At 36.8% G+C, this 6,000-nt stretch overlaps 1 protein-coding gene across 1 annotated transcript in view; it reads left to right on the top strand.

The window, feature by feature from the left end:
* Positions 1-6,000, top strand: part of PIK3C2G (phosphatidylinositol-4-phosphate 3-kinase catalytic subunit type 2 gamma) — a 173,366-nt gene that overhangs the window by 59,102 nt on the left and 108,264 nt on the right. The window lies entirely within an intron of this gene.

The raw sequence follows: 6,000 nt of genomic DNA, 5'->3' as shown, positions 1-6,000 counted from the left end.
CCTTCCCTTCCCTTCATTTCTACTTCACAGTGGTTGATTTGTTTGTTTGTTGGGTTTTTTTGTTTGTTTGGGTTGTTTTGTTTTTGTTTTCCTGTTCTCACACACATTCATTCTGCTGAAGTTGGGACAATTAGTGGTGACCACAATGAGCCTTTTTCACTCTCCACACCACTTTAGAAGCTTTCTTCTCTTTTCCAACAACTTCTTTCTACACAGTACACAATATAACAGTGTTTTAAAGTTGCTTGTAGCTTGAATGTCTCTGCAGCTATGTATAAACAAAGATCCAAGGTACATTTTCTGCGGTGCTCTAAATATGTTTCATTAGCACTGAGACATCTGAATTTAGACTGAGTCTTTGCAGTGATATGAATGTTTTATTTTGACTCCATAGCCCTCTGTGCAATAGAGGGATACATTCAAGCCCCAGAAGTTTCTGCATCAGCATCCCCCTCTAAGCTATAGCTCTTTCCTTGAGACATCTTGATCTACTTCCCTATATGGTGGCAATCACCTTTTAAAACAAAATAAAACAAAAAATCTGATTGTATGTATTAATTTGCTATATTTGAAAGACCTTGTGTTTTCTTGAACTTTTATTCTGAGAGGTGTAGGTAATAATTTGGGCTGGGCTAGATGCTTTTTCCATCTTTTCAGAGAAAATTCAGTGTTACTCTGCTCTTTTGTGACTTCATGTTTAGAGCACTTAGCTTGAAGGAAGGAAAAAAGCATGAATCAAATCTCTGCTGCAAGGATTGCTGGGGCAATTTATTCAATGACTTTTCTTTCATAGTCAGTCTTAAGAAGGGCACTTCACTCTTCTCTTGTGTTTGTATTTTTAAAGCAAGCATGAAATGTGTTTGAGGCATGATAACTTTCATGAGGGAACACTTATCCCCTTTACCTCCAAATGTGGTTATAAGAGAATTCTGCTCTTGAGGACCTGTGTTGTTCTGGAGGTTTTCTGATTTTCCAGCATTCAAGACCAAAAGGAATGACTTTTGGAAGACCTGAAAGTTTTCAGCTCCCTGTGAGCTATATTTTTTCATGCATGCCATCGGAGCAAGTGCACTGGTTTTCATCAGGCACATCCCCAAGCCAGCCTGACAGTTTCAAAAATTTGACTGCAAAAATGACTCTGTTCTTTCCTGGAACACACAGTCAGCACAGTGAGAGGGATAGAGGGCTACTTTCCTTCCATTTGCTATGTAATTGTAGAGATCACTGCTGAAATGACCCTTCAAAGCAGAACTCAAGGCTGAGTTGTTGCAGGAATGATTTAGGAATAGCATGTTCAACACCCCCTAATCTGATAGCTGTGTCATTTCCAATTACAGTAATTATTACCACAAAGAAGCCTAAATGCCTTTTTCTCCTTTGGCCAACCACAGCTCCATAGGATTATTCATTCCCTGGGATTTCAATTGATAGACAGGTTTAAAAATAAGAATTTCCCTGAAACTCCCCTTGCTGCTGGAATGCAACTAAACTTCCAGACTTATTTCAATAGAGTACTTCTGAACTTGGAAGTATGTTCCAAGAAAAGATTTGTACCTCCAGTGTCATGCTAATATGTCAAGAGCTCCTTGTATTACTGCAAAGATTATGGTATTAGGGTTTTTAAATAACAAACTCTGTAAATGTGTATTAAGAGATTAAAGAAATCTGACCAGAAAATCTTTGACAAAACATTTCTAGCTTGGAAAATAACACTTTCTCAAAATAAAACTCTCCTCAGAGGTGAATTTGAGTTCTAAAAAGTCTTAACATTCTTATGTCTAGAATTTAATTTATTGGGGAAAGGACAGAAATAAGCTCTTTGAAAAAGCCAGCTGCCCAGAGGTATTTGCCTGGGTCATCAAACATCCTGGTTCAAATCCTTGTCCCAGTTGGCTTTTTGTCAGGGGCAGTGAAAATAAGTGTGAAGAAGGATTGTAGCTCCTCTTTTCCTATGCAGATGCTTGATAAAAAGAAAAAAAATAAAGGAAAAAAAAAAAAGAAGATTGTTTTGTTAAACGTTGGAAAAAGAAAATTAGTGTCAAACATTTTTACATTTTTTTTAAATACTGTTCCTCATTTCTGTCCTGTTATGTCATTGTCTGATTAAAAACACAGGAATTTTATTCAAAGTTATTTGGCTAATGTTAAAGAGAGAAGGGGGAAAAAACAATTTTGTGTTATTCCCAGGTATTACTTAGAATCTTGATCTGTTAAGGCAAAAGAACTCTAATTAAAATATCTCCAAATTTGCTCCTCTTTGTAAATTTTATATCTAATTTCTCTTCCCAAATAATTATTTTCATTGTGTGGTCTAATCTCTTCTCTGTATTTTAATGCTTTATGTTTAATTCAAAGTGAAGATTAAAAAAACATGAACCTATTTTAACATTTACATTTGTGTGTACAAATTCTTTTCACCTGTTTCTAGAGGTGTAAAGTTTCTCATCCTTTTGGACATGACCATGTTAAAGTCTCTTGCCAGATCAAGAGCCTGTAGTTATTTGCTGAGTTTACCACTCCCATTCTCCCATAAAAAAATATTAATCAGATTGTATGAGAAGTATATAGATATAAATATTTATAAAGAAACAAATCTAGCTCTTTATTTAAAGCATATTACTATTTTATATTGCAATCTCTTTGTAGCTGGCCCATTTTGAAGCCACACAATACCTAAAAATGCCCTCAAGAATTTGGCCAGCTTTAGGGTTTTTGATGTTGCTAAAGACTTGCCAGTGAACATATGTTTAGCAGACCTCAAATTTGCTTAATTTATATTATTTCCTGAATTCTAGTGTTATCTTTCACTCTTCTGATGGTTTTCTTGCAATGTGAAGATTTATTAACATGATTAACTGCTGGGTATAGTCTTGGCCAAACTTGTGCTGGGATTCCTGCTTATCAAACTGACTTCCTGAAAGTATTCTCCAAGAGTTGCCTAAATTGAGTTGTTTACTCTAAAATCGTTGCTTGCAAGCTGATTTTGTGACTTTATATTTCAGGAACAAAAATTACGATGTAATCAGGAACACAAATGCAATTTTTTTTTTTTTTTCAAAGTCTGGAATAAGCCGTTGATTTTGTACTCAATGTAATTATCATTTATGAATTTATCCTACAAATTTAGGGAAGTTATTTAAGCTGGAAACTGTGGGGATGGAGGTTGTGTTCCTTACAAATGTCTGTGGTACATTTAGCATTACTTTGTGGTGGAAAATTGTCTCTATTTTGAATTTTCTAGAACTCTGTAGTATTTTTGATTATAATAAATAAATTATTTCACAGTCTCATTCCAATGCAGAGTTAACACTGCTTGGGTCATAAGATATGAGGAGTGGGGTTTTCTTATATATATATTTTAGCAGATTTTCATTTCTTTTAAATTTATCCTCAACTCTGAACTTCAGAGACTTATAATATCAGGTTTGGGGACACTTACATTATTTTTACACAGTACTTTGTCCTAATTTTCCTGCTTTATTCAGCCTAAGCAGTAACCCTACTCTATATACATATACCATATATATCTATATATATATATAGAGAGAGAGATATAAATATATAAAATATACATATATACATATATGTATATGCTATATACATTTGTGAATGAACAGGGTGATAATTTGAATTCCTGCTTGCCCAGTAGATCATATCTGCTTTTCTCAGCCTTGTCAGACTGTTTTCTTTAGACAGCAGCCCTAAATCAGCACCAGCAGAGCCTTTCATGGTGCATCTGTATCAAGAAGTCTCATTAGATGCTAGAGGCAGTTCAAAAAGTGTTTGGAAGCCTTTGTTCCAACCTTCCACATCAGAAACTGCATTTGTGTCTTGGGCTGAACAGTTTAGTGAGTCAGAGCTGATTAAGAAACTGGAAGTCCATCTTTTTGGGGGAACTGGGGACTTGCAATGTCCCCCACAGTTCCCATTGCTCTGGTTTCACTGATTCCACCACAATTTATTTTGGGATTTTCAAACCAGACAGAGCAAGCAGCAAAACTTTTCTCTTGTGGAGTGTGGTGAGGGAAGTTTGCCTTGGGACTTGAGGGCATAAGATTGAGTTTATCAATTTAGGATAACTTGAGCTGCCTTTAAGTACTAATGTCATTTTCTGTAGCAAGATGGGAAGTTTATTTTAGCTCCAGTAATTAAACAAGAGAAAGGAATCTGAGTAATTCCAAAATAAATAAATGGCAGTAGGCACAGAGCAGAATATTCACTTTCTGATCTGCTTGGTAGAGAAGTTCTTACATGAAAGCCATTTCCTGTGTCTGTGATCATTATACAAGTCTTTAAAAGGTCATTACCCTTACCTCAGAGATGGAAAAACTGGAATGGTAGATGGAATAGGGAGTGACCTTCCTGTGCTCGTCAGCAGAACCAAGCAGGAGAGAGAATAATCTGTCTGTTCACTAAAGGATATGGTTATCATGATCTTGATGTTCATTCCTTCATTTTCTGAATGGATCCTGCACTCCCACCTGCTTCTTTTAATAAAAATAATGATGCATCTTTTCCCTGTTTCACCCATCCACTTGGCCCCTGTAATAGTTCCATTTCTGTGTCCAAAAGCCAGCTGTTCTGAGGAATATTGACTGTGCTTGTAAGCGCCCCAAAGTTTGCTGGGTGTGCTGGTTTGGGCTGGGGTAGAATGAATTTTCTTCCCAGTGGCTGCTATGAAGCTGTGTTTTGGATTTATGCTGTGTTTTGGATTTATGCCAAACCCGGGGTTGATAACCTGGAGATGGTTTTGTTACTGCTGAGCAGGGCTTGCACAGAGCCAAGGCCTTTTCTGCTTTTCCTGCTGCCACACTGGCAAGGAAGTTGGGGGAGGCTGGGAGGAGACATGGCCAGGACAAGAGGGATATTCAAGCTGAGGGATATTCCAGACCATGGGACATCATCCTCAGTGTATAAAGAGAGGGGGATAAAGGAAAAAGAGCAGAGACATTTGCAGTGGTGGTGTTTGTATTCTCAAGTCACTTTACCTGAAATGGGGCCCTGCTCTTCTGGAGATGGCTGAACACCTGCCTGCCCATGGGAAGAAGTGAATTAATTCCTTGTTTTGCTTTGTTTTTTTGCATTACTTTTGCTTTCCTATTGCATTTTCTTAATCTCTGAGAAGCCCATCTGCCTTCATGGATTCTTTGTCTTCCTGGACAGTCTTTAGCCACATCTGTCTCAGCGTAAATGAGTTGAAATAATGAGCTCAGGAGAGGTCCCAAACACATCTTCAGCACCTCTCAGGTCTATACTATTTCTTATATTTGTCTACACAGGTTTCCCAGGAAAAAAATCCACTATATGTATTTTTTTTTAAAGGCCCCCATAGTTTTAGAGCACAATATGTAAGTGATTAGCAGTAATGAGAGCTCAAAAGGGTAATTTAGTCTTCATGTTCATTTATTCTCAGTTACTCCTCTCCCTTCTAACAAAAGTGCCTATTAGTTCAAATTATGATGTAAATCTTTGTCAACAAAGGATTAGTTGAAGAGATGCAACTCATTTAATAAAGGTCATCTGAGTATACATCACAGGAAAACCACTTTGAATCACCATTGATCACTTCCTCATTCACATCAATTACCTAAATGAGAGAGACTTCATATCACACAATTGCTTTCCTCCAAGTGCTATCTTGTTCATATCACAGCTCTTTTACTGCCTCCATTCCCCTGCAAATGCACCTACAGCTGCAAAAAAAAAAACTCCAGAAAGTAACTGTCTTTAATCCTCCTGAGCTCTGTTCTCACAATAAAATAAAATAAAATGTCTGTGCTAACAACACAAACAGCCTGGGAAGTGATAAAGAAAAATTGGTCCTGAATTAGGTTTATACTCATTTATGTTGACTATAACACTCACTTTGTGGGAGTTTCTTAAATCTTCTTCAGATGACTTTAAGCAATCTATTTCAATTTGCAATTCAAAAGATACTCTCTTTACAGCAATGTTGCAAACTCATGCTGGGATCAAATAGTCCATCTGGTGTCTCTCATA

This window comes from Parus major, chromosome 1A (genome assembly GCF_001522545.3).
Source record: "Parus major isolate Abel chromosome 1A, Parus_major1.1, whole genome shotgun sequence".
NCBI classification, from domain to species: Eukaryota; Metazoa; Chordata; class Aves; order Passeriformes; family Paridae; genus Parus; species Parus major.
Note: the sequence above shows the minus strand (reverse complement) of the source record. Positions and strands in the feature narration are given on the sequence as shown.